Genomic DNA, 23,208 nt, shown 5'->3' with positions numbered 1-23,208 from the left:
ACTGCAAGTGAACATGCACCATGGACCCGGAAGGGTGAGCTTATCTTCCAAACACCAATTTTGTAAGAGGCACACATCTCCAGCTTCCCCTTGCAGTGACTGCGCATCACCTGACTCCCAGCTAGCATCCGACATTCTGGTTCCAGCCCATAACTTGAGTGGTAGCACCTTTCGGACTAGGTCAATAAAAATTAAAATTATAACCAATAATTCTTAATAATCTATGGTTTTTCAGAAAAAAAAGTTACTGTGCTGTCAAACTTCTTCTCTACAGGTAAAGATAATAAGTGGTTGACTATCAAGAAAGACTTCTTTTCACTTTTGCACAGCATCTTTAATAATTAAAAAAAAAAAAAAAGCATGGGTAGAACTTGGAAGTCTTTTTTCCTAGACTTAAATCTCTGAAGAAAAGGTCTAGCTTGGAGAAACAAAGGTAAAATGCTAGTCAGACCCTTGTTTAGACTCCACAGCATACACATCTTTGTTTCTTTTCACTACCAATCGCCTAAGTATATGAGGGTTAGGGGATTAAGTATTAAAGAGCTTTTTTTTAATTTTTAATGTTTTATTTATTTCTAGGAGAGAGAGAGAGAGACAGCGTGAGCAGGGGAGGGTCAGAGAGAGAGGGAGATACAGACTCTGAAACAGGCTCCAGGCTCTGAGCTGGCAGTCAGCACAGAGCCCGACGCGGGGCTCGAACCCACGAATCGCGAGATCATGACCTAAGCGAAAGTCGGACGCTTAACCGACTAAGCCACCCAGGCGCCCCGTATTAAAGAGCTTTTAAAGAAGGCATAGTGATTTAGTTAAAACTTCCTAACCTGAAATCTGCTTATTTGAGGTTGAGCTAAATTGGTTCACTAGAAATACTTACACAAGTTATATTCAGACTTGGACATAAAAAAATGAAAATAACCTACATCCCCCCAGTGGTCAGACTGTGGAATAGCAACTTATTTCTGGTGAATTACCCATGAAGAGGGAAGAACACTAAAAAGTTCTTATCAGTACAAAATCATGATGAAGATTCTTTTTAAAGCCTCAGTTACAAAGAATTCATAGTTTTTACCATAATTATTCTACAGCAAAGGAAATGTTCAAACTGAGCAAATGTCAATTGCTCAAGCAAATGTCCATATGTTCAAGAACACTCATGACAAAGACTCCTACACAAAGGACTACGTACAGTCAACGAGAAACAGTTCCTAGAGTCAGAGTGGCTCTCACCATCTACACTTATCAAGTTTTTCTTCTTATATCTGGAATTACTTATAATTCACTGTTTACTTATGAAAACAAAAGGGACTTATATGCATTCTTCAAAACCAAGAGCAAAAAAATTCCTCTTGATGATGCTCTGAGGTTTTTCAAACATTTACAATTTAACTGCTTATTGGATAGTGGCCACCTAGTTTACTCAAGGTTCCAGTGTTTTGGGCTATCCTCACACAATCCCAAAATCTCTAAACAAGGGTAACCAGTGACTATTTCACTTAGGCTGTGAATGAATGAAAAATCAAATGCATGCAGGTCTTTTCAGGAACAGAAGAGAAAGAACTGAAAGTGTCACTTTAAAGTATCTTTCTCAAAGGTAATCTTCTTGAAAGCGTATATTTTAACCTTTAAAATTTAACACATTTTGCACTCTACTCTGATGCATCCATTTAATATAAAAAAAAAAGTGACTGAATAGAGGTTTCTTCTACAAAACTCAAGGGTTAATGTATGACATTTACTCTAGGGCCTAGAATATCCTCAGTTAACATGTCCCATTTTATGGAGTTTGGGACTAAGCAACCTCTGAAGCTGAACCCTTCTGACACTAATGTTCTAGGTCAAACTTTCACCCAATATTTTGAGAATACAGAGACAATATGAAGTGTTGTCTGGCTGTAGCTATCAAGCATATCTGTTTGATCATTAAGATCATAAAGCTAAACAGCCCAATTAATGAGAATAATCATGGCTTGACTTGTGTCACCACATCTGGACAACACTTTCAATAAAATAAAGCCAGAAACAAATGGGGAATTGCTCTGCTTTGCTCCAAATTCCCATGGCAGCCGCTTCAGTGGCTGTGTGTGCACATCCCTCCATGTCCTGTTAATCACAACTGTTTCTGTTTAAATGTTTCTCTTCTTTTCTCATTTCACACTCTGAATAGCAGTGTGGAATGGCCCTGTCCCCACGGTGACACTTAGAGATGACACCTTATATATATAAACAATTTTCTGAACAGGACTAGGTCACCCCACTTCACTCACACTCAAGAAATTCTGATGAAATGCGGGGCGCCCGGGTGGCTTAGTCGGTTAAGCGTCCGACTTTCTCTTAGGTCATGATCTCGCGGTTCGTGGGTTCGAGCCCCGTTTCTGGCTCTGTGCTGACTGCCATCTCAGAGCCTGGAGCCTTTTTCAGAGTCTGTGACTCCCTCTCTCTCTGACCCTCCCCTGCTCATGCTGTCTCTCTCTCTCTCTCTCTCTCCTAGAAATAAAAAAAAAAAAAAAAAACATTAAAAAAAAAAAGAAATTCTGATGAAATGCAAGTCTTATCATTATCAAATTTAAAAACAGTAATTTTACAAGTGTGACACTTCAATCTTTTAGAAACAACTTTGCTGCTATAATCTCACCAGTAACAGGAGCACGCCAGTGTATCACAACACTGAGGACACACGAAGATACTTTAAAGAAAGTACAGTATTCGATTTCTCCTGCTAGGTCAAAAGCGAGACGGCTTAGAACTTGCCAAAGAAAACTACAAGTAATAAATGAAGTAAGCAAGCCTGGATATCATTAATACAATCCAAAGAAAAGTAAACAAAAATTGTAACAAAATTATGAGACCAGCATCATGCAGGGACCTAAGTCAGTCATACTCTCATGTTCCTTGGCTCTCAAGAATTTCCCTTTCTTCAACTGGGTTTGCATATATCTAACTAAAGATTTTCTGGACCATTTGAAAAACTGGTAATGGCTGTTTTAATTACTTTATTGCTGGGACTGCAACTCTTTGAATTCCTTACATCTTTTTTAATTTAAAAAATACTCGTAATTAGCGGTTACTCATCTTCCAGCTCTCTTCTTCCATCTATAGAAGTGATCTGCTACTGTAATGTTAATTAGTTAGAGACCAGAAGTCAGCAACAATCTCCTGGATATTAGTTTCTTGAGGAAAATGTAAAAATTCTATCACACATAAAATTCATACAAACAATAAATATGCTAGGACTTCAAGAGGTAAGTATATACAAGGACATAACCAACTGACATCCCATATACATAACTATCACTGACATCGAGAACCTGCTCAAGTTTTACAGCTACTAGATAGAGAAGCCAGGATATAATAAACCAAGGCCTGACTCCAGAGCCTTTGCATTTAAGCATTTCACTGACGTTCAATTTACAATTTGCTTGCAATCATATTGTTAAGCTTAAAGAAAATAACATCCAAGCAACTGGGATTATCATTTTAATAAAAAATCATCATGAGCACTGCTGGGAAGAGTCATCCTGGAAGGGCAGATGAATGAGAGTATAAATTTTTATCCGTAGCCTTAAATGGGCCCCCAATGGAATCTGACAACCCTGCAATAGGGTTGCCCTCCCAACTGCTGTTTCTTTTTCAAACCTGCAGGTTTCTCAACTTGATGGCATCTACCTCACCCTTCTCTCCCCATCAGAATATGCAGCGTTTCATCCTCTAGTATGCAGGTTCATTTGTGTTCTTCAGGAAGTGAATAGCAAAACAGCTAAAATACATCGCTATGATAAAAACTTTAGGAATTTCCTTTTACAATATTAAGAAAATTCTAATGCTACATCTACATTATCAGATTTTATTTAACTGTCTAAACTAAAATGAAAATAACCATAACTCTTAGATTACAGTCTTCCAGAAATTCAATCTGCCTACTTCAACCTAAAGTTCCCCTAAGATACATTAAGAGAAGAAACTACTGGGGCACTTGGGTGGCTCAGTTGGTTAAGTATCTAACTCTTCATTTCGGCTCGGGTCATGATCTCATGGTTCATTAGCTCAAGTCCCGCATGGGGCTTGTACTGACAGCACAGAGCCTGCTTGGGATTCTCTCTCTCCTCTCTGCCCCTACCCCCACTCCTGTCTTTCTCTCAATACATAAATAAACATTAAAAAGAAGGAAAAACTGTAGCATTGGTGCCCAGATTTATACATTACTTGTTAGTTATGTTATACACATGACTTATTAATTATAATTCATATATACAAGTAAATGCAATTCTAAAATGGCAGGATTAGTTACATTCTCCATGGAGGGTAAAACCTTAAGTCAGCTTTGCTACTCTTAGAGGTTAAATGCTGGTAGTGTCTAAAATTTAACCTTGCAATGCAAGGAGGACATTATAGGATCCAAGAAAGCAAAGAGGCATCAGAGAGCAGCACTATTTGAAGAAAGATTCGCATCTTTTAAGGGCACAGCATCACTGAAACACAGAACACGTGTGACGTTTCATAACTATTTTTTTCTCCCAAACTCATCATACTTTACAAGGCTCTCTGAGCAATAGGATATTTAGTCTGTGTAAGAATCATTAGCCTTAGCAACAAATTAATTCAACTCGTTTTTCATGTATACTTTTTAATCATAAAACTTCTGGATGTGAAAAGAAATAAAGCAAAGGTAATTCAAGCTAAATGTTCATGAGAAATTGAATGGCAAACTAGTATTCATACTGACACCATATAAGAAAATACAATACTAGCAGCCTAGCATTATTTCCCTAGTATTTAACTCTGAGTCATACTCTGGAGCTAGTCCTTTACATATAATATCTCTCATCTATACAATTTCTGTGAAAGATTTACTTTGTCCCTATATTTTGCAGATGAAGAAATACTCAGAGAGATTATAGGATATCCCCAAGGTTACCAGCTCGTTTTTAAAACTGTCAAAGCCTGGTTCAAACCCTAATCCACTTATATTCAAATCTCAAGAGGTCTTCCATAGTACCTTCTAGGATTTACTAACTTAGGTTGGAACACAGATTTAATGTCCTAGTTATTTTAAAATCTCAAATACAATTAATCTAAAAGAATAAAATATTTAGAAATAAATTTAACCAAGGAGGTGAAAACCTGCATATTTAAAATTATAAAACATTGCTGAAAAAAATTTAAAATGACCTATGTAAAAAAGGCATCTCATGTTCATGGATATGAAGACTTAATATTGGTATGATGTCAGTATCACCCAAAACAATCTACAGATTCAACACAATCCCTATAAAAATTTCAAAAGATCTTTCAGTAATATAAAGCCAATCCTCATAGTGATATGGAATTACAAGAGGCCAAAAACAATCTTGAAAAGGAAGAACAAAGTTCCAGATTTCAAAACTTATTACAAAGCTACAGTAATCAAAACTGGCACAAAGACAGACATACAGACCAATGGAATAGAATGGAGTCCAGAAATAAACACAAACGTCAGTGGCCAATGATTTTTGACAAGGGTGTCAAGTCTATTCAATGGTGAAAGAATAGTCTCTTCAACACATGGTACCAAGAACTGAATTTCAACATACAAAAGAATGGAGTGGGACCCCTAGCTCACATTACATAGAAAAATTTTTTAAAAATTGTTTTTGCATAAAAGGACATTTAACAAGAAAGTGAAATGACAAAGTACATAAGGGGAGAAAATATCTGCTAATCCTATACCGAAAGAAAGGTTTAATATCCAAAATATATAAAGAACTTCTACCACTCAAAAACAAAAAGACAACTCAATTAAAATATGGGCAAAAGTCTTGGATAATTAGCTCTCCAAAGAAGATATACAAATAGTCAATAAGTACATAAAAGGATGATCATTAATCATTAGGGAAATGCAAATCAGAACTACAGGGAGATATTACTTCACATTCAGTAGGATGGCTATAAAAATAAACAAAACCAGAAAATAAGTGTTGTTGAAGATGTAGAAAAATTGAAATCTTCGTGCAACTGATACCTGATGGGAATGTGAAATGGTGGTCACTGTGGAAAGTAATTTGGCAGTTCCTCAAAAAAGTAAACCTAAAGTTACCATAGATCCAGCAACTCCACTAGATGTATACCACAAATAACTGAAAACAATGGCTTCAAACAAAGACCTGAACACCAATATTCATGGTAGCATTATTTATAGTAGCTAAAAGGTGGAACCCAATTAACCTTGAGTATTCCCTCTTTACAGAAAACCTGCACATCATCAGTATGTGTGTATATCCACACAACCATGAATCAAAATTTGAGGATCTGCTAGAACCTCTCTTTGGCTGGTATGTGGAACCCAACTAAAGAATGCCCGATTCTAGGGGGGGCACCTGGGTGGCTCAGTTGGGTAAGCATCCAACTCTTGATTCCAGCTCAGGTGGTGATCTCAAGGTTTGTGAGATCAAGCTCTACACAGGGCTCTGTGCTGAAAGGAAAAATCCTGGTTGGGATTTTCTCTTCCTCTCTCTCTGCCCATCCCCCTGCTCATGTATTCTCTCTCTCTCACAAAATAAATAAATAAACGTTAAAAAAAAAAAAAAAAAAGAACCCCTAATTCTAATCCAAGCTGTTGTTTGAAAAATGAGAACATGCAGGTACCGAAAATTAAATTACTTCCCAGCTAAATTAGATAAAACATGCTCAATCTAGCCTTACCTCATGTATAACAGCCCTTAATAATGAAACGTAGAGTCTATGTAAATGATGCCATTCATTCATTCAGGAAGGATGGTGCTATGGAAATACTCACTTAACAAACAGATTTATGCCAGGCACCCATACTGCCTCTAATCGTGGGCAAAAGGAGTCCCTATTCCAGGCCCTGCACTTTAGAAGGCCCTGCATAGACAGCATTTATTTGTTTTTCTTCTTTTCAGACCTCCACAGGTTTTTTTTTGGGGGGGGGTTGTTTTTGTTTTTTTGGAAACAATTTATCTAACAGGAGGGAAGCACAAGCCAAACAAGCTTTCCTAGCATGCATGTGCTAGCACTCAAGCTGTCACAGGATGGGACAGTGCTGAGAAACAGCCAGAGGTGGGAGTGCTGGTCAGGCCATGGAGGTGACTGGCTGGATTCAGAGCTTTTAAAAGTTTAGGCCAAGGTTTCTCAGCATTGGCATAATGACACTGAGGTCAGATCATTTTTTCCAGAGTGTGAAGGGGCACACTGTCCCTGATCTCCAACCACTAGATGCCAGCAGTGTTCTCCTCCCAGTTGTGGCAACCAAAAATGTCTCCAGTTATTTCTAAGCAGCCCCTGGGGGCAAAATTTCCTCCTGTTGAGAATCACTAGTTTAAACTGATGGTATGTGACCCTGTTTATATGCCTGTTCTGGCTAGGCTCTCACAAATGTTAGGGGTTGGCCAGGCAGGCACACAGCTTGAGCTTTGAATTTAGATCAAGTTTTAAATTACATCTCTACTACTTATTAAATATCTCCAGTACTTAACCTTTTCCTTAAGCTTCCGCTGGACTGGAGCTTCCTATAACCCCTCCATAGAGCTGGGATTAATATGTACCCACTAGGCCGGATTGCTTCCAGGATTGAATGAGGTAGCACCTGGAAACTACTAAGTGCTTGATAAATATTAGTCCTCCTCTTTCTCTTCATTAAAAAATAATGTACCAAATGCCTTCAAGACCTGTGCCACACAGGTGCCCAACAGATGACTGTTAGATTAGAATCTCTGCCATCAAGGAGCTCACTATTTAGTGAGGGACACAGGAAAGTAAACAAATGAGTTATGACCTAATTCTCACTTGAATCAACAGCTCTTTTAACCTTTTTGTTTTAGCCTCCCATACCAATTCCCCACTCCCTAAGGCCCACCGTTCAGCCTATTTGTTCAAATAGTATAATTCATATCCCAAAACAAGACCAACATGGGTCAGAAGAATCCTAGGGATATAAGGAATGGTCTTAAAGTAAAAACTATTAGATCCAGCTACTCCCAGACCAGCACCCCACACCAGGCCCAAATCAGACCAGCCTCCCAAAGAGGCAGGTAAGGCATCCTCCACCATGTATTCCCTTCTTCCAAGTTCTGGTGGAAAACTGTTTGGTTACACTAACACTCTATCTAACTCTATTTAACATGAATGCTGTCTTTTAAAGTAAACACCTCTGAAGGCTGTAATAAATAAAGCTATAATAAACTGATACCATTGATATGCCAGTGTCTAGCATGTTATTGCTACTTCTCTTTTTTCCTGAAAGTTCTTTAAATTTAGGTGCTATACAGGATAAAAAAAAAAATCACTATCATTACTATCACGTATTACTATATATGTGCTGTCACGATTCTTAAACAGCACAGAGGTACATTATTATTCACCTCTCTGACATGCATGACCCACCAGATATTGCTCTAAATGACTTGTCGCTATTTTTAAAAACCTAACCTACCAGGAGGGGTAAAAATCTTCCACCATGGAGCATAAAATGATATATTTTGAGACCCTGAGAGTAATTTGAAAAGAAAATAATGTTGCCACTAAAGTGGGCAATGTACATTTATTTGATTACGTAAGTTTCTAGTCATATTCCTTCACAGTTACATCTTTTATAGGGTTATCAACAGTTTCCTTATTCATTTGTAATGGAGCTCAAAGCTCAAGAACTTATGTATCTTATGGGTAAACTTTAAATTTCACCAGGTGTTGGATCTTTTATTTAAACAGTAGTATTTTTCACCGTGAATGTCCATCAATTGTCATCATCTATCACTCCGATCTCAATAAGCACTGTGAGGATGCAGGAAAGAAATGACTATCTGTGGGGCGCCTGGGTGGCTTAGTCGGTTAAGCGTCCGACTTTCGCTTAGGTCATGATCTCGCGGTTCGTGGGTTCGAGCCCCGCATCGGGCTCTGTGCTGACTGCCAGCTCAGAGCCTGGAGCCTATTTCAGTCTGTGTCTCCCTCTCTCTCTGACCTTCCCCTGCTCATGCTGTCTCTCTCTCTCCTAGAAATAAATAAAAAATATTAAAAAAAAAAAAAAAAAAAGAAATGACTATTTGCTCACAGCCACAGACAGTACTGTATCCAATATCACACATGTATTCCAGAACAATAGAACTACATCTGTGTCTCCCCTCCCTACCACACGGAAAGCATCATGTGGTTTTACAGAGACCTAGGCATCAGGTTCTCTAAATCGCCTAAGAATTTCAAAGCTGATTGTTAGCTTCTGCATGAGAGGTACCTCAGATTCAACATTTTGTGAATATGTACACTTCATTTTTGGAGTTTGTATTTTTCTTAAGAATTTTTGAAGGTTTATTAATTTTGAGAGAGAAAGAGAGGGAGGGAGGAAAGGAGAGTGAGAAGGGGTAGATAGAGAGGGAGAAAGAGAATCCCAAGTAGGCTCCACACTGTGAGTGCAAAGATTGATGTGGGGCTCGAACTCATGAACCATGAGATTGTGACCTGAGCTGAAGTTGGACACTTAACCAACTGAGCCACCCAGGTGCCCTGGAAGCTTGTATTTTTCTAAAACTACCTGAAATTCAAAGGAACATTAGTGAGGTCAAAGCCACAGCAATCACTTCTAGGACAGCATCAGAATGCCAAGCCATTTATTTCCTTCAGGATACCATGCTGAAATCAAGACAGTACTACAATTCCAGTTAAAAGGAGACTTCTGCTACATAAACCGTTTGACCAGCCTCACACACTGCATCAACTATCTTGCCGGGACTCCTGTACGTGGAAAGATCTTCCCTGATTACTGGTAGCATACGAATAAAAAAACAAAAAAAAAAAAAAGTACATCTGCTTACTTAACTGATGTCATAAAAGTGACCAGAATTCCTCAGCTCCTGTAACACATAGTCAGTTTTTAGTAACATCTGCAATTTATCTTACATTTAACTCTCAGAATGTAGCAACCCCCCCCTCCCTGTTTCCTAGATCAGGAAGCACAAATGCACCACTTCTCCACTCTTTTCTTTCGAACTGCCTGGATCTATCTGTCTCAATTAAACAGAACATGGTGGCCATGAGTACAGGAAGCAGGGATATGAACTCCTGTGCAGCCATGCAAAGATCCCGCTCCCAACTCCAGGCATCCCATACTGGTGTCTGCAGAGGCTTCTGGGGAAACTGGGAGAAGCTATGGAGATAGATGAGAGCCTTCCATCAAAAGCCAATTAAAATATAATTCAAATTTCTGGCCCTGCTTTATTGTGCACAATTACTACTGAGACCCTGGTAGAAATGTTAGAAGGGGGAGCTCCCTGGCCTGGGAGGACATCTGGGTCGATAAAGGGAGAATCTGTGGAGACAGCAGCTGTCGCCAACAGCCCCGCTACTTTGAAAGCCACTCATCACTGCAGTTTGAGCTGTGTCCTAGTTTTACACAGCTTTGCAAAACAAATGCCAGGTAAGGCTGAGCCGTTGTGTTATCACAAGCTGACTTGCACACTGAGCTACTTCAACAAGACAGGACTTCCAAGGGCAGCAGCAATTGAGTGAAGCAACACTTGGAATGTTGGAAATAAAAAACATTTCACTCGCTGACCTGTTTATTTTATTTTTTTAGTGTCTTTATTTATAACTTTGAGAGACAGAGAGCAAGTGAGGGAGGGGCAGAGAGAGAGGGAGACAGAGAATCTGAAGCAGGCTCCAGGGTCTGAGCTGTCAGCAGAGCCCAACGCAGGGCTCGAACCCATGGACTGCGAGATCATGACCTGAGCCGAAGTGGGACACTTAAATGGCTGAGCCACCCAGGCGCCCCTTGCTGACCTGTTTAAAAGCAGCGCCTACTTTAATGTGTCAGGCACTATTCTATTCTGAGCTGAGATCAAGCAGTGAACCTGGCTGGTGAGGTGCTGGCTCTTAGTGCAATTAGATTCTAATGGAGGAAGAGGAGACAAGAAATAAAAAATAAAATTCTAGACTGGGAGAACTATTACAAAGGAAATTAAAGAGAGTAATGCTGCCAGAAAGTAAGGGAGGAAGGGCAGGAGGCGCTACTTTTAGGTAAAGGGAATGAGGAGCCAAAACCAAGAAAATGTAGCACAGAATTTTTAAAAACAAACAAACTCACTCAACCCAGGAAGGCTCACATCCAAAAATGAAAGTACAATTAATATGAAAGAGCATGAGAACCTGGCTAATCATACTCACATAACCATGCCGTGATATACTTAGGATTTACTTTCTCCCAAGACACTGCCGCTGTTCCTTCTTCAGTCATGTTACCAACCTTCAAATTACTTTAGAAACAGAGCAAGATTTGAAAGAAAATTAGGTGACTCAGATACTAAGTTATTAAACATTCAGGAAACCAACAGAAATTTAACAGTCATATGAATCTGAAAATCGCAAATTGTAACCTAAAAATCACCTCCTGAGAGTTGCTCTCTGATCTTCAGTGAAGATAGATGTGACTAAACAGTCTTTTAAAACATTACAATAACTAGACATTCTGTTAAACACAAAGGAAGTGATCTACTTTATTTTCGTTCTCTCTTAAAACCCAACTATTCAGAGTTGAACTATGCCTCCCAAAAATGCGAAGTTTAAATTCTCACCCTCAGTATCTCAGAATGTGATATTTGGAAACAGGATCTTTACAGAGGTAATCAGGTTAAAATGAAGTCATTAGGGTGAGCCCTAAACCATTATGACTGGCTTCCTTAGAAAAAGGAAATTTGGACCAAGGGAGACAGACAGACAGAAAGACACACACAAAGACACACACACTGCCATGTGACCATGAAGGCAGAAATCATGGTACTGTATCTACAAGCCAAGAAATGCCTAAAATTGCCAGCTAACCACCAGATGTTAGGACAGAGAAACGAACAGATTCTCCCTACAGGAGTCAGAAGGAACTAACCCACCCTCCGAACAGTGAAACAATAAATATTAAACCATCCAATTTCTGGTACTTTCTTACAATACACTCACTAATGCAACAGCAAAGAAATATAAAAGGGGTAACTCACAAGTATAAAAAGAATGGTTAGAGGAAATGACAGCAAAAGAAGAGAGGTCAAGTTTTTGAAAGATGCAAAATGGATGGAGGAAAAAACAATGGAGGATCAGAAAGTAATGAAGTGCTTAAAACAAGAGCAGAGGTATGTAAAACAAGGTGGAGTATGTAAAAATAAAAAACAAAAAATCCATTATAACTATATAAAATTATTACAACTACAAGAAAATTTCCCAGAGGGGCGCCTGGGTGACTCAGTGGGATGAGTGTCCAACTCCTGATTTCAGCTCAGGTCATTATTCCAGGGTCATGGCACTGAGCCATGCATCAGGCTCTGCGCTGAGCACGGAGCCTACTTAAGATTTCCCTTTCCTTCTGCCGCTCTGCCCCTTATTCCCCACTCATTCTCATTCTCTCTCTCTCAAAAAGAAGAAGAAGAAAGAGAAGAAGAAGAATTTCCCAGAGTCAAAAGCAGGATTTTCCAAAATGAAAGTTCCCACAAAGTGCCCGGCATGAAAGATAAAGAGGAACGTGCACTATAGCGGGTTCTATCTAAGGCAGCCACAATGGAAAGATGCTAATAAACACTGTTAAAGACTCTGTGGTTTCAAAGACAAGGGATTCAGAAATCACCCTGTGGGCATGGCTACTCAAAGCATGATGCACATCATCTCTCAATCAGAGGCACAGTACCCAATGCCAGCTACCTCCCAAACTTTTCATGAGGACACACAGCTGCAGATGATTCTGCCTGTGGGGTGATGAAGTGTCACCAGGTCTGAGAAGCACTCATATGTTCTGAGTGTTTTTATGTCTTTCTTACCTACAGGCACTGATGAAACCTGCTTGCCAACCAGGCATGAGTGCACAAAGCAAGGCCAGGACTGTGGGTTCACCGTGAAGCCAGGTGAGGAGGGCTGTTGTTCCCAGTTGTTCTGGTCACTCCCTCCCCATAAATGGTCCAGGGACCACAGCTGCAAATCACAAATGAAGGCACCTCATCAAAAGATGAAAGTAAGAGGAGAGAGTTTGAAAGGAGTGGAAAGGAGTGGAAAGGAGTGGAAAGGAAAGGAGTGGAAAGGAAAGGAGTGGAAAGGAAAGGAGTGGAAAGGAAAGGAAAGGAAAGAAAAGGAAAGGAAAGGAAGGAAAGAAAAGAGAAAAGAAAAGAAAAGGAAAGAAAGAAAGAAAGAAAGAAAGAAAGAAAGAAAGAAAGAAAGAAAGAAAGAAAGAAAGAAAGAAAAAGAAAACTGGAAGAGAAAAGGAAAGAATAGTAAGAGTGGGAAAGAGAAACAGAAAAAGCCTGGGATTTCTCAACAATATCAAAATTCTAAAGGAAAACTATATCCATTCTAGCATTCCATAGCCAACCTACCAATTAAGTATGAGGCTAGAAGAAATTTCCAGACAAGTAAGGTCTCAGAGTTGACCTCCTGCAAACCCTTTCTCAAAAAGCTACAGGAGGATGTGCCCACCAAAAATGAGAAAGCAGGCTGAGAGAATCTCTACGAAAGAAGGCCCAATGGAGGTGAGAAACTAAAAGGCTGCAGGTGAGGTGTTCACTACCCAAGGTCCTGTAGTTCTGTCCGAATTTGTGACTGGTACTAAGAAACATGAGCCAACAAACAATTAACTCCAGAAAAAAATGAAAATTTGAACTGGTGAAGAAATTAAATCATTGTATATGCCTAGTTTTGAGCAACACTTGGTCATGAAAACATAAATACTGAATATAGAGAAAATAAACAATCGCTTCTCGGCCTTTTGGCTAAGATCAAGTGTAGAGAAAATAAAATTATGATATGATCACCCTGTAGGGATAGGAGGAAACGTGTGTTAAGGAGCGTTGTATGAGAGATGAATCCTCATCTAGCAAAGTAGGAGAATTCATAGAGAATGTCTGGTGTTGGAAAAACAAGCTATGGTAGTTTAGGCATAGGAACATAGAAGAAAATCCCACAGGAAACAGGTAAGAGTTCAAAGAAGTTGCTTCAAGGTAGCAGTAGTCCGCAGTGAGGAAGAGACTTGTGCTTTTCACTATATATCTCAAAGTACTATCTGAATTTTTAAAATTACTTAAAAATGTAAAAGATGAAAAAAACTATTACATGACGCAACTGTATGCTAAAGAATCGTATCTCAAGGAATGAAAACTACTAGAGAAAATAAAAAAAAACACTAAGCAAACATGAGCACTGTGGGGTTTGGTTTTCCTTTGCTTTGATATGAAAATCTCTTTTCTGGCTCTCAGTATCAGCAATGAGCTTTAGGTATGTTTCATTAACAAAACAAATGAACCAGAAAATTTAAATATAGTAAATTTCTTATTAAGTTACCTAGTTCACTTGGGACAGGTTTATTAGTATTTTTCAACTAGTGAGAATAAAACCATGTAATTTTATAATTTAAGGACATTTTAATAACAATCACTTATTAAAATTTATAGAAAAATGTTAGAGACTTTTGACCTAGTCAGCAAGAATTTTGGTGGGTTTTTTTTGTTTTTTTAGTTAAGCATTCACCTACACTGTATAGAAGACAGCTCCGCTTTCTAGATACAAAAGACGAGGTTCCACTTATAGGGTTAGGCAACAAAATTTACAGAATAAGAGATGAAATGCTGGCAAAAATCACAAGACTTAAATTTACAAACATATGCAGTGCATAAGACTTGGATACAAAATAGTTAACAAAAATATATTTTCTAATTGGACACTACAAAGATAAAAGTTATGGGTCAAGGAAACTTTAAGCAAGCACAAACATCATTCAACTAAACATCATATCCTCATGCTAAAAATATAAGCAGAGAAGTTCATTTCAAGATATTTCCTTTGACTCATTTTTTTTAATGTTTTATTTATTTTCAAGAGAGCAAAAGCGAGGGAGGGGCAGAGAGAGGGGGGCAGAGTATCCAAAGTGACGCAAGCTCTGTACTGACAGGCTGAAGTCAGGAACCTCAAGATCCTAACATGAGCCAAAGGTGGACGCTCAGGTGACTGAGCCACCCAGGTGCCCTTCTCTGACTCACTTTTAATCACTCATGCAGTACTCCTTTTTCAATTGCTACCTGTTTTATAAGATTCTTCATATAGAAGTAGAAAGAGAAATGTGGTATTTGACTTTTTGCCCTTTGCCCCCCAGTACTGGCATGTCTTGTTGGGTTAGAAATCCTAGCCTGCCACTCTTCCTCTAGACCTGTAGGTGGCTCTGGCTCTGGTTTAATACAAAACCTCATCTAATCCTCAGAACCAGGCCATCAGTAGGTATTGTTATCTTAATATTACAGATAAGACAACTGATAACTATATACCAAATGTATAATCATGAATTTAGGAATTCCTAACAGTCCATGAATGTATTTCTGTTTAATGAGAAGTTACTCTGTACTGAAGAACTAATACCAACTCCATTTATTCAATTACAGTAGGTAAAACACCATTAAAATTCCATCACAAAGAATCCTGTCTGCAGATGTAGCCACCAAGCGTATCAAATGATATAGTCAAGAAAGTGCCAATTCCAAAAACAAATCTGTCCAAAAATGCAAACTCAGATACTTAGTATTAGGGGTTTCACCTGGCCATGCACAATGTAATGCAACAAGGGTTTCTGTATAGAGTAAGAAGCCAAAAGTTCTGTCAACTCGGAAACATCCTAACTCAGGGCTCCTACACACAATCCAGTTCCATATAACCCAGGGGTTATGGGGTATACTTCTCATATCAGAACAATCAAAAATAGCAGGGAAAATCCTTCATGACATGCCATGTCTCAAAAAGTCCAACTGAGCCCATTTCTTCTTCCCAACAGTAAAAAAAAAATTGCCTTCCTCTCAAGTGGAGTCTGCGAGCAAGATTTTGCTAGAATTTAGGGGCCATGATCCCAACCCAGCCCAGTGATGTGCTCATATTACAGAAGGCAGGCAGATGAGCATCAGCTTCATTATTTTTCAACTCATTTCTGAGCAGTCACCAGGTAGGTGGGATGGGGCCAAATCACCTCCACGTTTTCTTGGCTGGTCTTTCTCTCCTTAGGACAGTTGGTTTTGCATATATAAATGATTCAGGGAAACCCAAGGCTCCTATGCAGCAGGTGCTACTCTTTTACTAGCAGTTTATAGATAGAGACATTAAGAATAAGTTTTCTAGGGCACCTGGGTGGCTCAGGTGGTTAAGCATCCCACTCTTCATTTCAGCTCAGGTCAGGATCTCAGAGTTCATGAGTTCAAGCCCCACATCAGGCTCTGCACTGATGATGTGGAGCCTGCTTGGAATTCTAGCTCTCAAAAATAAAAAAAAACTTAAAAAAAAAAAAAAGTAGTCCTCCAGTTCTACCTAACAAAGTAAAAACAACACCACCAAATTAGTTTAAGCACGTCAAGCAGATTCATAAGAATTCCTGGGCAGTGTGGTAGGCATGGGAGCAGGGAAAAAGGAATGGGGGTTGACGGGGGGCGGGGGGGGGGGGTCAATGCCAATACACAGGTCCATGCCTTTGACAAATCTCTTTCAGCTTCACTGTCTTCACCTAGAAAATGCAGCTACTATCTCACCTTGCAGGCTTGGTATGCCTCTTAGGAGATAATTTACGTAAAGCACAATGCCTTAAAGAAGGTACTGAATCATTGTAACTAATAATAATGATAATCTTTTACTGACATTAAACACCTCCTAAAAACAATGTTCCTAAAAAATAGGCATCAGCACCATTTTACAGACTGAACCTCAGTGGATGGAGTATACTAAAGACACCAAAATTCCAAATGTTTACTTTTCAAATACTGCTTCTTTAAGCAGGATATTTTGAATTGGTTGAACCCATTAGAAAACTCTACAAAAAAAGCTCACTCCTTACTTATAAAGCATTTGTCTAAAACACATTTTAAATTATAAAATAGAGCGTTTTCTATTTAGAAAATACTTAGATACTTCTCTAAATAAGTCCTATTCCTGTATAGTCCACATAAAAACAGATTTTACGGATATAATTATAATGTCAGATAGATAAGTATCACTTGTCCAAAAAATGTTGAGATTAAATTAAAAAATATACAAAATGTGGGCAGATAATTTTGCAATATTTTACCAAAAAATAATTACACTTAGTAACCTAAAGGAAACAAAAAGTATATTCCCTATGGTTCTACAGTAAGCCCAAACATTGCTTGACTTACACGGGTTCAGAAAAAGGCAAATCACTTGAAAAAAAAAATCACAAAAAGATCACGTTGGGGAAAGTAACATACCACAATTCAATGAGCTCCAATTCAGAGTTCATAATTCACATCAACTATCTGATGGTTTTGCTGCCTGAGATTCTTTTATATTTAATAGACTATGTCCAATACTTTAAAGAGCTATCCACATTCTGGACATCTCTCTTTTAGAACCAGTAAACACCAAGTTTCTAGCACAGCTGGACACATCTATTCTACCAGGAGCAACACATGTCACATCATAATGCACTGAACAGATTAGAACCATCATGGAATCAGACAATTCCACTGTTTATTCAGAAGCATAAAAAAGGCTTTTAGGTAGATTTCAATTCCAGATTAACTGACCAATCTTTTGTTCGTAATTATGGTTCTTCATATAAAAAGAAAACATCTTACTATAGATCTAAAAACAGGTTTAAAAAAATGTTTAAAATCAATTACCCCTTCCATTATATCAGAAATAGGTAAATGCCAAAATTTAGTCAGTCACTAACGTTACTTCGTACCAGCAGCCTTATTTTTTTTTCCTTGGAGTAAATTCACTGATAATTACTTAGTTATGAGCATCAAAACCAAATAATTTTTAAACCTCGATACTGGTACCCTTTGTGTTTAAAATACTGTCTTTAATCATGTTTCTTAAGCTTTTCGAATCCACATCCCTTTACACCCTATAATGTTACTTAAAAATCTCAACTAAATTCATGAGTGACCAAAAAAATTAACAATGGTAGACAGAAGGCCAAGCCTTCAAAAAGTTTTCACTGCACTGCGAATACAAGGTCTGTACAGCCACTCCAGCTCACTCTATTTGTGATTTCTTCTGCACATCAGCCTAAGAAGGTCCCCCTTCTTCTCTTTCCCCTTGTAGTTACTTTTAAAAATCAACAGATCCTATCCTCAGGACCATCCTGCAAAGGTGCTCATGTTTCAACGTCCTTTCCTCCTCTCCTCAAATCCTACTTTCTCTACCAGGTTCTGACAAAAAGGCTAATTTCTTATCACTTCCATTCAACAATCCATCTCTTCCCTACGCCTCCCCATAGTTCCCTTAGTTCGACGTTTACAGAAGAGAGGCAAACCAAGTGCTATCAGCAGGCCACATGGAGTGTCTGAAAATTAAAGACAACAGTTATTTAATACTGGTTAACAGCTACATCAACGCCTCGTACAGCTGAAGTTAATCAAGAAATGTGAATCCTGAAGAAAATTAAATGTTTGGGGCCAGTGGAGATGGTAGGGAGAAAACTGAAATGAGAGAACGGAGATGGGAAATTTTTCTTTGCTAAAACAGGTGAGAATGGATCACTGTAGATTCTTGAATAGAAAAGATAAAGATACCAGGAGTTGAAAACACCTTAGAATTTACAACTCACCTTAAATTTTATTTATACTCTGCCTCATTGAAAAAATAATTTGAGGCTGTTCAAATATATGTATTACTGAACAATACAATAAGAGAATTGGTACAAAAAGTAAATAAGAATATGAAGTGAAATAAAGGCAAGAGACTCCGTTACTATTCACAAAATTAACTACAGTAACTACAGAAGTAAAGACTTTCCACACTGTTCAAATATGCCAAAAAGTTAAAGGCAATTCCCTAGCTACCCAAGACTCACCAAGTGGGCTTTTCTGAAAATGAGCCAATGTTTCTCTTCCCAAGAAGTAGAAAAGCCTAATTTGGATGGTTCATGTTGAAAATATATAACACCACAGATAAATATAAACACCACATAATAAAGTTCTAAAGTAAAAGATTACAAAGATAGCTACATGGATCCTAAATGGACTTTAAAAAGATCTCTTTCTATGAGCCCTCCATTTTTCCAACACATTTATATAGTCTCTCAAATTATATATTTGACCTAAATAAAAGTTAAGAAGATCCTACTTCTAACACTTTTGATTTTCAGCTAGCCCCTCTTTGTAAGAAGGTAAAATGAAGGTAGTAAAAGGAGCCAATGCTGTAACTGTTTCGCTACCCTTTATAAGTTCAATGATTTCTGGCTCCTTCCTCATTTTTTTAAGAAACAATTTTAACACCAATCTAAAGTGACAAAAATAGGATGACAGAAATTTAGCATTCAAGGGCTTTAGAGGAAAAAGAATCTAAATTGTAGTCAGTGAATCAAATTTTTAAAATGGGTATCTTATCATTATTCTAATCCTAAAAGTCACATTTTGGGCTTATCTTGCATTGCAGCACACCTTATCTCCTAACAGATTCTTTGTTTTTCTTCCCCTTCCTTCTTTACAGACTGAAAACTTACGGCAGAATCATCCAGTCTCAGCATTTCAGAGCAGAGGTGGACCATCTGGGCCAAGCTTCCCGTGGATGGTCAGGAGCAAGGCGGCCAGAGGTGAGGACGACAGAGCTGGAATGCCCCCTCCCCCAGGTTGCCACTGACTCTCAGAGATACCTAGCTGCTCCATCTGGACCTCCCCCAGGTGAGCGACTTTCACACATTTGTCTTGAAGAGTAAAGGAGAGTACACGTGCAAAGCATTTAGCATTAGTAACAGTGATAGCGTGTTACTAAAAGAATCAAACCGAGAGCACCGGAGGTGGATACCGAAAAGTACAGTTCATTGCTAGCAAAGTCACCAAGGAATCTTATTTGAATGCCTTCTGATATAGCCAACAACCTTACTACTCCAGCCTGAAATAATAATCTTCCAAGTTTTAATAAGATAATTTATATGGGATTCTGCCAACTAGGGGCTCTGCCTACTAACTTGTGAGTTATTTCATCAAGAAAGCAAATGACAGTTCAGAAGACTCTGGGGCTCAGCCAGAAGTATAACATCTCATAAATGAACGGGATAAAAAGGGGCTTTCAAAATAAAGGTCCCAAACCACTGTCTAACTATTGACTGGCAAGTTAAGATGGGCACGTGTACGTGCGTGCGTGCGCGCGCGCGCGCACACACACACACACACACACACCTGTGACAGCTATTAGAATCAGAGCAAAAAAGGCTGGATTTAAATTAAAGGCAGGTGGACTTAAAATCAGGCTTCAAGAAAAACCTCCTGACTTACGTTACTAAGCACCTAAGAAAGGTAGCTGGATCCACCTCTCAACAAGATGAAGCTTCCAGCTAAGTGTTACTGTGCTGCCTTATATGAGGAAATAATGTATGTATATATACATACATTATATATATATATATATAAAAGCATACCCAAAGGAAATAGCTGTTGACACAGAGAACCAAGCTATATTTAAACTAAGTATTAGTATTTAAACTAAACATTGCAAAACGTTCCCTGTAATACTCATGAGCTTAATTTAACCTTTTATCACCTCTAATGCATGGCACCGTCAGGATTATTCAACCAAAGCTCACAATTCAGGAAAGTTGAGTGTACTCATTCAGGAAGTGCCACCAGCTCTCAGGTCACTGGTAAGGACACACACAGACTGCCGCTTCCTTTATTCGACAGACCTCCATGGAAATTCTTCTACAAGCTGGCTCGGCATTTGGTACCAGGCAGCTACCAGAGTCTGGCCTTCAAGGACTTTCCGTCTAGTGCAGGCAACAGTCCAGTCAGTAATCCAAAAATTACAATACAATGAGTGATGAGTATCTTTATTGCTACATTCTTGGAGCAATGAAGGACACAATGCCCAGCTGACTCTCTTAATTGTTTCTTAACAGTAGCTTTACTATAGTGTTGAATGCTTTTCAAATGCTCCCATTTCCAGTTCCTCTTCAACATAAAGCTTCTCTGTTGGCTCTCAACTGTGCCATCACATCTTAAGACAGAATCTATCGTTTCATTTCTAGAATTCTATGGCGGTCTCTATCAACATGGAGATACTTCAGCCTGACAGATCACAATAAACCGTATGTTTAACTGGAAGGAAGAAGCCACGCTCCCTGGCCAGTGCTCTTTCACAGGTGGCCTTAGGACTGCTTTTTAGACTCTGGCTGGGTATGGCCTGAGGTTGACCGCCCTTGATGAAAAGCGAGCATGCTGCATAGCGGACCACCTGAATCCTCCCCCGCACCTTGTGGGCCCTGCCTCCCCCCACCTCAGGATTACCCACCACACTTCTCATTCTTAAGCCACTAAGATCGATGTCAGACCACCAACATACAACCAGATGGGCCACTAAATACTTTGTAAATATTTCAAATGTATTTAAAATTTGACTTTGTACTGTCAAAGCATTATGAACCAGCCAGACCAAGTTTTAATCAACAGTAGCACTTACAGACTGTCTCTACTGGGCAGAGCCTCAACAGGGCCCGGCCGCACACCAAGACAAGATACTCTTTTTCTCTGGTTTTACTTTAAAACTAACAAACGGGTTTGGAAAAATAACCCCCCGATGTACATTTAAAATTGGTATAGCGGTTTATTAGGTAATACTTCAGAGCATTTCCAAATATTCAGAGTTCCAGCACTTTCTGAAAGAAAGAATGATCTTTCTGGTCCTGTTTTTCAAAACGTCATCCCAATTTTTCAACAAGAACAGTCTTAATGTGTTCAGGAGACTGGAGAAAATGGTGATCCGTCGGGGTAAAAGTTGGGAGAGAAGCCCTTATTATAAAACTGTATCTTAACACGTTCGATACAAATCGAGGTTTGACGAGGGAGAGGGGGTTGCGAAGGGGAAAACTACTCACACTTAGGACCCGGTCTACAACCTGGAGGTGGAGACACGCGGCAAACGAACCGCCACAGAGAAATAACAGCAACTTCCCAGCCCTGAATTGAATGCGATCACGTGCCTCGGGCGCCCCCTCCCCCAGGGCCCGGGGCGGGATGGAGACGCGGCCTCCAGCCGCGCTTTCCTCGGCTTGCGCGGCTTGGCCAAGCGTCACTTCGGCCTCCGCTCCAGCCTTCACGCCAGACACCCGGGGGCTGGGGGTTCTCAAGTGACCATCACCTCGGGCAGCGGCGAGAGCGCCGCACGTTTCAATCTTCACGTCCCCCTCCTTACGTTCACCCCGCACCCGCGGGCTACAGCCCACCCAGTAAGCCGGTCCTGCCGCGCCGCCCGCGGGGCCCGCATCTACGTGACCGCGGCGGCGGGGCGGGGACAGGGGTCCCGGCCTCCCGAAGAGCGGCATCGCATCGAGTTGGCGACCCCAGCTGCCCCCCTGAGCGCAGAGACGCGACGCCCGCCGCGGACCTCCAGCCGCGGCGGGTGGGCGGCGCAGGGGTGCGAGCACCCCGGGTCGGGGCCCGCTTACCTGCGGTGGCTCCGCTCGCGACCCGCGCCGGCGCCCGCAGGCTGCCGAGGGGAGGCTGCGGCTGGACGGCGACGGTGAGGACCGGCCACGCAAGGCTGACTCGCCGGGGGCTGAGGGGGCGGGGCCGACCGAGGACTCGCGCGAGGCCCGGGCGCCCGCCGCCGCCGCTGCCTCGGGAGCCGCCTGGGCCGCAGCCGAGCCGGGCGGCCCTCATGAATGGGACGCGGCGGCGGCGGCGGCGGCGGGCAGGCGGGAGGCGCGCAGGCCCCTCCCCGGCCACGTGATGCCGCGCTCGGCCGCCGCCTCCCGGCCGCGCGGCTCCCTAGCGGCCTTCCTCCTCAGCCGGCGTTAGTCGAATGCGCGGTGGCGGCGGCTCGTCCACGGCACTGGCCTCTCTCTTGCCTGGGGCAACGCTAGGGATACTTTTCTAAAAAAAAAAAGTTTCTGCTAGTCTCCATGGCAACCCCTGCGGCGCGTCACGTGGAACTTAGAGCCCAGTTGCCGAAAAAATTAATGTTAAAGTGCCAAAAAAGGTATACAGTTGAATGTTTTATAATCCGCTTTTGAACAGCAGTAGCAGCTACTTCGCCTGTTGGGTTATTCTCCCTTCCCCTCTCCTCCCCCATCCCATTACATATTTTAAAATACACCTTTTAAGAAAGGGCTTGCCGAAACCATATTACCACAGTTTTTATCTTTTTGCAGCCTATTATTGAAAGTTATGAGTGGAAGTGCATGTGTTACTTCCAGATGTCATTTAATTTCTCAGTATGCATTCTGATGGTGATAATTTATATAACTTTGAGGATCCTGGAAAATAGACA

The 23,208-nt window shown here is 40.4% G+C and overlaps 1 protein-coding gene across 1 annotated transcript in view; it reads right to left on the bottom strand.

Annotated features, from left to right (window-relative positions):
- Positions 1 to 22,567, bottom strand: part of LPIN2 (lipin 2) — a 90,770-nt gene extending 68,203 nt beyond the window's left edge. The window contains exon 1 of the mRNA XM_039243190.1: positions 22,385 to 22,567. The gene's annotated coding sequence lies outside the window, so the exon portion shown is untranslated. The remainder of the gene's footprint in view (positions 1 to 22,384) is intronic.
- Between the last annotated feature and the right edge of the window lie 641 nt (positions 22,568 to 23,208).

This window comes from Hyaena hyaena, unplaced genomic scaffold (genome assembly GCF_003009895.1).
Source record: "Hyaena hyaena isolate Hyena2069 unplaced genomic scaffold, ASM300989v1 scaffold_222, whole genome shotgun sequence".
In the NCBI taxonomy this organism is placed as follows: Eukaryota; Metazoa; Chordata; class Mammalia; order Carnivora; family Hyaenidae; genus Hyaena; species Hyaena hyaena.
The sequence above is the reverse complement of the archived record's forward strand: the minus strand, read 5'-3'. Positions and strand labels throughout refer to the sequence as shown.